Genomic DNA, 11,569 nt, shown 5'->3' with positions numbered 1-11,569 from the left:
CCGTAACATGAAGAGTGAGTGACCACAATATACAGGATAAATGTGTGTAGGTTGAAGACATTGAAAAAATGTGCATTCACAAAAACATTAATGTAATATAAAATGTAAATGAAAAAAATTATCTTCTCACAAGGCAGGCTATTATCATTGCAGACAAAAGCATGTATTCAAGTAGCATGTATTTATATATAAAATATTGTCCAATTGCAAAACGAAGCTGAATTCCTCTACACAGAGGCAGTTCAGTTTGGCTACATTCTTTTGCCCTGACCTGTCTGTGACCAGCCTGTCTCTTCCTGCGTGATCCTCTTAAACGAATGTTTAATTGAATTATGGTCAAGTGCCCGAGGGGACGGCAAGGACAAAGGGGAGACACAAACCCCAATGATAACATTTCCACTCGCAGCCCCGGTGGCAGAAGGGGCATGAGAAGGGCACAGAAAGGAAGAGAAAGTGTAATCTAGTTTATAACTACCAAACGGCAGGTGAGCGACCGGTCTCAGATAGGTCAACGTGAGCATTGGCTTAAAGCTCTGTGACTGACTTAAAAGTTTGACCAAAATTCTACAGGGGGTGATTGAAGTAAAATCCTGCATAAACACACATGCAGCACAGATTCCTTGCTACTGTTACCTTTTCACCTGATTCGCTCATTACAGGTTTACTTTAAACGAAAGTCTCAGATTTTCATTTCAGCAGAAACTAGAAATGAAAATACTATTTTAGCTAAAATATGGCACCATTAAAAAATTTGGGGAAAGGTTTTTTTTTGTTGTTGAAAGAATAATGCTGTCATTTAACCTAAAAACAAAACATTAATTTAATCAAAAGTGACAGTAAAGACATTTATAATGTTACAAAATGCTGTTCTTTTGAACACCAAATCAGAATATTAAAATGATTTCTGAAGGATCATGTGACATTGAAGACTGGAGTAATGACTGATAAAAAATGCAGCTTTGCATCACAGGAAAAGAAATATATTTAAAAAATATTTGAAATTGTAATAATATTTCACAACAGTATACTGTATTTGTGAAATGCAGCCTTGCAAAAGAGCAAATTATCAAAAACATGTGAAAAATCTTACCGCCCCAAAACCTTTGAACACCAGTGTAGATTTAAACACCATCAAAAGGCCACCACCAAAGGCTGTGAAAAAAAAACAAATTGTAACAAACAGTGAGATAGTGAGAAAAATTTACCCAAAATAATATGTTGTTTCACCCTAATAGAAGTTACAGAGAGCTAAAATAAAAGTAAATAAATACAAATATGTCCACAGATCGAGATCTTTGACCCCTATATGAATATCAGTCATTGGTCATCTGCAATACTGCCTTCAGCCTCAGGAGTCCTGGGTCTGCCCATCAGTGAGTTCAGAGGTCACAGTGATGACAGCGGGCACCTCACTGTGAGAGTGTGGCCCACCTCACTAAGACAACAGCAGCCGATCTGCTCACCAACTTCCAAGAGCAGAACTGAGGATCAGGCCTGCGCTTGAGAAAACAGAGACAGGGTCACCAGATGACCTTTGAGATCACACTGGGCTTTCATCCCTTCCAAATGCACGGAGAAGGAAAGCTGCCTCAGCCAGGCATGCAGAGACCTACCCTGTTTTTCTTGCAATGGAATCATGTTTGACACTGGCAGAAACAAATTATTTATTCTTCACTTCACAACATTACCATGCATTCGCCAAATTCATGAAACTTCCCATTTGAAAGACTAAAAAGAGAAAATGATCTTAAACTGATATTGTGATTCAAAATGAAATGGCCATCACATTTTTACCTTCTTTCACGGACATTGTTTAATTGGGATTTCAAACAAATCTCAATGCATATTATACTGCGTGTCCTCCTGCAACTATAAACACAGCAAATCAAAGCCAATGTTTGTTTAGTTGAACTCTTCCAAAAGCCCAGGGTTCTTAAGGATTTAGAGATGTTCAATGGGCAAGACTGCAGTGAGAGCGCCACGGATGTAATATAGTCTTGGGATACAAATAAAAATACACTAAAGCTTAGCCAAGTCTATGATTCTCCACCCACAGCTAGATTTCTAACGTCAAATCTATGAGGGAGTCATTCAAGAAAAAAAGGTCAGATAAAATCAAGTTCTATAAACTCATGTACGAAAGTCCCTAATTGTGACAGAAATGCCCTGAATATGTGGTCTCAAACGCAGTTCTACTATGTGTGAATCCATAATCTCCCCGAGGTTAGCACACAATAAAAGAACTTGCACAATGTTATACACACCCACCATTATTGGCAGCTCAATGGACAATATTTTTGCGTGATACCACTCAAATTCTATGGTAGTAATTAATAAATGTTTAATTCTTAACAGTCACAGTCGTTCACGGTTGAACCAGAATTCTTGAAAGGCAATTCTATAATGATGCTCACGACCCAAAGACAAATCCATTCCAACTGAAAAAGAAAGTCCGACTGGTGGTCATGGAAATAATATCATTTTGTGCCAGGATTCCTCCTCTCCAATGAGGTTTTATATTGCGTTATGGAGCAAATGTGAAGACACGTCAGAGCAGCCAGGGAATGGTATCATTTTTGTGTTCAATATACCAATACATTGTATAACAACTCTATTATCAAATATGACAAGCAGCTATTAAATATAGATTTCGTCGTTTTGTTTTCTTATGGGGGACTTGGATTTTTATTAAATTATAATAATAATAATAAACTTTTGACCATGTCAGTATGTAACATACATATGGGGCCTATAATTTCCAGAAAATGGCACATGAACCTTATTTACACCAAATTTCATGTTGTTCGTGTTCAGCATGAGGCACTTAATGATATTTTCTTTTTCGGTTTTTCACCAAGTGTAAAAAAATAACAGCACCTAAAAGTTAATGAACCACCATTTATCTAAATTTTGACTTCAACTAGAAAAAAAAATCTAATTTATAGTGAGGAGGCAGTTAAACGTGCATTAGGCCACACACACCCATTTGAACTAGCCTACTTCATGAGACTAAATGAAGTTTACTTAAACATTTAGGTTCTTGATTCCAATAAACCTATTTTCCAATAAACTGGCATTCCATCTTTTAGACTAAAAAACAGTCAGTGTCTTCATAGCATTTCACCTAATTCCACACAATTTGAACCAAATTTGGGCTCATTTGAACATTATGGGCTTGTTTTTCTTTCTCAAACGGAGGGAATTGGCAAAACCTTAATAAACAATAATAAACTTCAGAGAGTAACAGACATGAGCACAGTGACAAGTATATTACTCAAGAATAAAGAGCTAAAAACTTTATTAAAAGCTCCCTGCATCCTTCAGCTAAACAACTCCTGTAACAAAAGCAATATAGACAAAAATATATACCAACAGATTTTGTCTCATGCTCACATAAAATGCTCTGGATAGTTTAATAGCAAGACTGAAAGTGCCATTGTCAACATGTTGTAAGTCAAATGGATCATTATTCTTCTCATTACAGGTTAAATGTAGAAAAACATAACAATAGTTCCTTCCTTCCTCCAGAACCTCAATATATAACAGGAGTGACAATGGCAGCTATCTAGGCATTTGAAATCATGGCAAACCATTATTGCTCATAAATGCAAACAATAAGTATAAATATAAAGCCATTATGGGTATAGATAGATCTGGAGGAATCAAGTCAGATTTAGATCAGTGTTCATTTGAAAATATGAAAATACAGTATAAAATTACAGGAAAGACAACAGATGGATTTCTTTTAAAATTTCTATAATGTACAGATAGAGCTGAGAGCGCCATGTGTCCCGGTTTCAAATTGAAACCAATTAGCTGTCCTTGGGATTGAATCTGTTTTTAAAGAAAATTCAAATCCTGGTGCTGGTTAGCCAAGCCTTGTCCTATGACTATCATAAAAGGCATCCTTGACATTTCACAACTCCATGCACATAGCAGACTGGACTGGTTCTGATTGATTATATCTTAAAGATAATTCAATGCAGATCATAATGAATTATGATCCTAGTCAACACAAGCTGAACACAAAGCAAGAGATCTTTTTACAATAAGAATAGCTACCAAATCAACATAATAAATGTCTACAGAACCACAACTGTCGTTTTATTATCAGACGCTCAAACATAATAGAACCAACCACAGCACCCAACACTCCCACATCTGGCTTTTCCCAAAGGAATGAGGGAAGAGAAGAAAAAAAAAGACAATTGCTGGACATTTGTGTAATTTATTCAGAAGAAATTGCTACCAAAATTGCTGTCTGCAAGCCATTTACACAGCATTATCTGTGAGAAATATTTGGAGATTCCCTCTACAAGCCCAGAATGCCTTTTGGGGTGTCATGCACTCATACAGACTTCAATATAAACTTTTTTAATTTCTTTCAGAGAGCAGCAGAATGGAAATTGTAGCATGCACTCTTAAAATGCAAGATATAAATAAATAATGAAAATGAATATAAATATGCTAAATATTTTATTTGGCATTCTTCTGCTTTCACATACTGGTAAAAGTCATCTAACCCATGATGATGAAGTGGCTGCCATGGGATAAAAATTAAACGCAAGACACTCACAGCACTCATAATTCTGCCCAAGCATGAGAAACGCCAGTTATTTACATACCAGTGGTCAATTGTTGGATACTTTTGGTATGATTGGTGTTCCTTGATTATAACTGGAGTCTTTCTATGCATCTTTCGCAAGAGAACTGCTGATACAATAACATACTCTGTTTTGAACCAAACATGTTAGATTGACAAATAATTGCAGTGACAATGACTCATGGAATGTGTCTAGTTTTGTCCATAGCATTGATGACTCTCATTCCCTTTCTTCAGAACACTGGAAGTAATTCTTTTGATCAATAATAACCCAGAAGAAACTGCGGTGCTTCTCTTATCCTGCTTCGGAATGATGAGAATAATCCCTCCCGCTTCTTTTTTCTCGTTTCCATCGCTCTTCATTTCTCTTGTGCTTTTTTCCTCTCTTTTAACTGCCGTACAGCTCATGTCGGGTGTGCTCTGAATTTGATGAAGGGGCATAATTCACCCAACTGATCATATCACTAAAGGAGCAATTGTAAGATCAAAACCAGATTCCAGCATCAGTCACATATGGGAATCATTCTTTATAAATCTTAATAAACTTTCATCTACAGATTAAGGGGTCCCGGGCACAAGCACGAGACCTCCAGTGTGATTAGCAGATCCGAATCCAGTGAGGTGTCACAAAAACACGCCTGGTTTTGGATAAAGGATGAGAAAATCACTCCGGTTTGATTCTGTGTTCTCCAGCATGTGCACCAGTGAATGATACTGAACAGCCAACACTGGGTCTAAAAATTGAAAGAGAAAAATGTAATTCCTGAATTTCTCTCCACGGATGAAAGATGACACTTATCGTGCACACATCTGATGGCTCTTTGGTCTTAACCACAACTTTTTAAAGTCTGGCTGAAGCCGGTTAGGATGGAGTATTGAAGGCCTGATCATTCTGCCGCTGGGGGTTAAACTATCTTTGACCAAGAGGACAGTGGTGAGAAGGGGTACTGATGACTCTCTCGCCTCCCTTCCTCAAGTCCTGTTTATTCAATTAAAGATCAGTACAACCGCTGCCTTTCCCCCTCTCTTTCACGGTTTAATTTGATCAGAAAATCTGCTGATGCAGGCTGCCCCCAACTCATGTGAAACCAATTTCAGCTACACATAAAAATCTGGAGCAGAGCTCCAAATAGACAAGGCTCATCCTCGCCCATGAAGATGTTCTCATGTCTGGGCGAGTCGGAGAGCTCCGTACCCACGTGACCGTGCGGAGGTCAGGAGCCAGACCCGGAGCAGGCTTGGGTTCAGCATTTGTGGGGTTGCATCTCAGAGTGCACAGACACCGCCACAAAACACAACGAAATAAACAAGCCTACAGCCAAGTCTGTGCGTCATGTTGCATACGAGCAGGACCACAGCATGACTGTGGTGGAAGAACACCATCTGGTTACCATGGAGAGGTGATGGCAGTGATTCCGCTCCTCTCTCCCAAACATTCTCTTCGCCTCACACAGAGGAATAATTCTGATGGGAAAAAGAATGCCTTTCGAATGATTCCAGGGAAATCCAGTAACTGATCATATAAGTCCCTGTATTAAATGTTGTTGAACATCTGCTCTACCAGTGTGACATTTATCAGAGGAAAACAGGTTAAAGGGACAGTTCATACCTAAATTAACTGCCCTCATGTCGGTCCAGGTCATACAGGTTTGGAACGACATAAAAAAATAAAATGTTTGAATTGTTTTTGTCCATACAATGAGTCATTGGAGACCAAAACAACACTAAACATCACACTATCAATCTATCTTCTATCAGTAATAAATGTTTGGAATGACTTAAGGGTGACTAAATGATGATAGAATGTTCATTTTTGGGTTAACTATATCTTTACATGTATACTTTGCATCAAAGCAATGTTATTCAATGTTTTTGTGTCCTCTAGATAGCATTTTGAATAAATACACTTTCCATTGATGTATGGTTTGTTAGGATAGGACAATATTTGACCGAGAGACAACTATTTGAAAATCTGGAATCTGAGGGTGCAAAAAAATCGGAACATTGAGAAAATCGCCTTTAAAGTTGTCCATTTATGTTCGTGATTTTGCTGCATGCACTCAATATTAATATCCTAATGATTTTTGGCATAAAAGAAAAATCGATCATTTTGACCCATACAATGTTGGCTATTGCCACAAATATACCCGTGCTACTTGTGACTGGTTTTGTGATCCAGGGTCACATTTGAGCACTTGAAAGACCATAACATGTGTTACCTCAATGAGAAAATAAAATAAAAGGATTATTTAACATGCATTCAGGTCCATCACCTCAAGAGCTGTCACCCATTGAAACTAAGTTACAGGAGCCGTTTTCCGTAAACCGTGTGAAGAGCAACAGCATAAAAAGTTAAGGTTGATAAAGCATAATATACTAAAATAGAATCGTATATTTAGCAGCCAGCTAAAACAGACAAATATAAAGACACTCTTCACAAAAGTGAAATAAGTTACACATTTTTTAAATTGTACTATTTGATATTATCCAATAACACCGAGGGCTGCACGACACATTGACATTGCAGCTTTCAGTGTTGTGTGGACTGTTGGTGTTACCTGTGATTAGGAAATTAGGATAAATTACAAATCAAACGGCGCACAGCAGTGTATGCTGTCAGAGCGGGCACAAATGATCAGAGCAAATTTGGGTCATGTTCTGAATGAATGCATGGTGTGCATTGCACATATGCACATGCACAGATGAAAAACTAAAACGGGGCCTGCACTTCATCTGAACATTGAAACGCATGTCAAGTTTGTTTGATGGCCAATTAGTGTTGTTTATTGCCTCAGAATTAAGGCATGTTTGGACTCTGGTAGAGATGCACTTGGGTGTACTGAGCACTCTGGTAGAGCAGGGACAGGGGCAATTTAAGCACAATGGCATCCTATTTCCTCTGCCCTCGGCACATTACTCAGACAGATTGATTCGCAAGTACTAAAATAAAGTGAGGAACTGCTTTAATGTTATCAACCAAATCGATTAATAAAGCGTGAAGTGACTCTTCCAAACAAAAAGACAAAGATCATTTCCTTGCTTGTTTTTCCTGCTGTCTGTCTTCGCTGCATCTGCACTGAGAGTTATTGTGAAATGCTGTTACTGAACAAAACCATCAATTATGACTCACTTGTCACACCAAATTAACATCTTCAAACGAAAGCATCCACTGCCTTTGCCACAGGCCAGTGCCCCCTGTGACCGATAATGTATTTTCATCAATGGTCAACTTGAAACTGCTTCCATAACTTTTTATATGTCTGGAAAAATATAGAAATAGATGACCCCCAAATAAGTCTTAAATAAGTCCTATTGAAAACAGTCAAAGGTCGTTTGCTGACATGGTGACCCCTCTCCTATCAGAGCGAGGAAACACTTGATAATGACAGAGTGAAAGCATAAATATTATAAAAATAGGTGCAGCAAGCATTAAATTTAGAGGAGAGTTACATTTGTCAGCTTTTGAGCCCATCTGTCATAAATGTTGTAAAAGAGACGTTCAGATGAGAGCAGAGCATATAATTAAATAACCCATGGCATCTCAACATACTAGACTATTTTACCTCAATGCAAACCAAACAATAAGAAGCAAATCTGTTATGCTTTATGCAATTTAAAAGTTCTAGTACACATATGGTAAGGTTTTCCAGAGCACAGTCTATAAATACAAGATTCATAACATGGCCTGAATCCATTCTTTATCTTTATGTCACAAGGTTGACTTTTTATTATGAAATTCTTGACCGTACCTTTGGTGAAGCAAACACTATTTTTCCAGCTTGTGTTTTTTTGTCATTAAAACTGTCAAATTTCAGGTCAGGTATCCTGGAAACAGTCAATTTGTTATTATCTAAAGGCCTAATTAAAACATTCTTTAAACTGAGACTTTAGGCTCAGTATTTGAGTATATTGTGCAAGCCTACGAAAGCACATGTTGCACCATAATAAAATGTAACATTTATATGGACCATGGCTTAAATAGGATATTTTAAAAAAGCACTAAACGCATGAAGAATTAAGAGAGAACAAGTTCGCTGCGTTTTTTGGAGCAAAATATGAATATGATTAATCTGACAGAATGAGTCATTAAATTTATTTTATTTTTTTAGTGATACAATGATTTTAATAATATCATCTTAATGAAACAAAATGTGTTAACATTTCTGTGTGCTGCTGTCAGACCGAACTGTGATTAAATTAATCTAATAAACATGCATTTTCACTCTCTTTGCAAAGGCTGATAAAAAGGTTTCCTCCTTTGATATTTAACCCCTTTTGTCAAAGAATTCCACAGAAAACAGAGTGAAATTCCAGGATCCAGGCTTTCATGGGGTTTTGCGCTACCACAGTGGTATGGTTTGTCACTTGTGTGGCTCAAACAAAGTAATATCTAGTTTTAATATATCAGCAAATTTGACAACATTTCTACCAAGCAGTCCTTTTAATGTTACGCATAGTTAATGCTGAAGAATTTCTATTGTTTCCGAACAAATAATTTGACACTTAAAAACAGATGCAGTTAATCAAAGACTTACTGAGGAGACGACAAATAAAATTGAGAAAAAAAGAAAAATGACTAATTAAGGGAAAAGAGAATGGTTGAATGTTTTAAACAAAATGTATTTGATTTAAATTAATCCACATAAAACTTTGGATTGGACAACAAGAAACAATCATTTAAAAAAAGAACAAAATGAACACCAATTATTCACTTAAGCTTTTGATGGCTTATGCATAATGCACACATTTAAATTTTTCCATAAAATGCCACTGAAAAACCGTTGCAAAAATTATTTCGCCTGTAAATATATTCTGTGTCACTAAAATGCCATGCTCAATGCACTAAATTATTAAAGGCATGCAGGTGGATATGTGGTTTAGCCTAAGCTTTCCAGAAAGCTGAATCTTTTTAAACAGACAGTGTTATCTTTCACTATAGCCATTTATTCTGCTATAACTCGCTTTTATAGAACATGGTACTTAAAACAATTACAGAGAATGAAGCTGGGCATGAGAGCAAAACAAACCACTCTGAGTGTAGCACTACATATATGGCCTATTTATGGCCTATATATCAGACAGATGTGCATGTAAAATGATATGAAACACAAATATGGTAAATATAAATGCTATTTACCTACATTAAATATATTTGCATTGTCTAAATATGTTACAATTTCACAAAGAATGAGCAGACTTTCAAAAGTGTGGATTAAAGCTTGTAAAACGCATTAACAAGCAAATAAATTTTAGTAACTTCTCTCCTGCAAAAATAAATCATTCTGGATGAAATGGCAATCATTACAAAGGAGCCATATGTAAAGTAGACAGAGAATAACTTTTTAACAGCATTTTTCACTTAATTGTAGTAAATTAGGAAATCATAAAGTTTGAAAGCAGAGTAAATGATTCCACTATTCACTATATGATACTAAAAAGATAATAAAAAGATTAGATAACAAATAAAAAGCAGCAGTTTTAACAGTCACTCGCATACGGTCCAAGGCAATTAATTTGAACGCCCATCATTAATCATCCCTTAATGCTGTTTGATTGCAAATTCTTAAATAATTAATCAGTTGAATGGGTGGAATGACTTATGAAAGGTGAGAGCAGACTGTGCTCAGAATAATCTGCCCTGACATATGCAGACAGTGATATATACATTTACAGGCACCTTTTCAGTGGACTAACATGCCCTTCATATCCAATCAGAAGGAGAGAGTGCTGGAAACAGACTGCATGGGGCTGGTTCACATTTGTTCTGCTGTGGCATGTGCTCTACATGCAGGATATGAGAAGCAGCTCTGTCAAGCGACTGAATCTATAAATGTCAGGTCACTGGAACACAACCTGATGTAAAAACACATCTGACATCATGTCTGCTATACCTGTCCACAGGGGCAACCACATCCTGCAAGCATCCTTAAAGCCATCATGTGGTGCAAACACAGCATTATTCCTGCACACCCTCCTTAGACTTTCTATTTCTAGTCGTCTTGCCCAAGAGCCATCTGTGGAGGCATGGTTCAGACAGAGAGATGCGCCACTCAAATGAAGCGACTGTTTTATTCTCCATCTGATGCCAGTTTTGTTTGGGCCAGCGCAGCTGTGCTTTAATTTTCTGCAGGGCATGAGAGACTGGATAAAAAAAATAAAAATAAAAAGTATAAAGAGGGCTAAATCTGTTTGGTTTATTCAGCGTGTAAATGATTGTTAACATGATGCGCGGACAATAAAAAGGGAGGCCTTTAGTGCTTCAGTATGTGTGTCCAGAACGTGTGCTTGAACCTATTGCGTTGCGTTAATTATTATGATCGCAGGACGTTCACAACTACCGATTCATAAGGATGATGAATATTAGATTCGGTAAATTAATTAGCATATATGGAGTAACATGAAGAGGCGCTTTTTTTTTGGCCGTATATTAGGCTATGTGAAAAAAAATGCATTTTCATATAGGCTAGGCTACACTTTTCTATGTTACTGCAGGTTTTCAATTTATGAATTAAAATTGACAATAGTTTGGTATGCTATTGCATGATTAGCCTATAGGCTACCTATCTTAAAAAGCAGTGAAAGGATTTAAATGATTAATATTTCAAACACTTTAGCAAATTAGCAAAGATTTATATTTGGAGTTAAATACGTTTTTCACTTCGGCCTAAATAAAAATTAAGTAATTTAAAGAAGCCTACATGAAAATACATGAAAATGAAAAACATGAAAAGGTAATAGGCTACAAAGCATATTAAAAAGAATGACATTTAGGCCTAAATATAGCAACAAAGCATACGTCAGTCTATTTAAAAAATAGCCCACTTTAATGAAATGATCCTAGACACGTGCGTAGTGAAACACTTGATAGCCATAAATAACTCAAGAGATAATAGACCAAACATGTTAAAAAAAATATCCAAGAGTGTTCGACATGAAAATTGAGCCGGTTCTAACGGTTCTATGTTT

Source organism: Rhinichthys klamathensis, unplaced genomic scaffold (genome assembly GCF_029890125.1).
Source record: "Rhinichthys klamathensis goyatoka isolate OS25496 unplaced genomic scaffold, OSU_Roscu_1.1 h1tg000275l_1, whole genome shotgun sequence".
In the NCBI taxonomy this organism is placed as follows: Eukaryota; Metazoa; Chordata; class Actinopteri; order Cypriniformes; family Leuciscidae; genus Rhinichthys; species Rhinichthys klamathensis.
Note: the sequence above shows the minus strand (reverse complement) of the source record.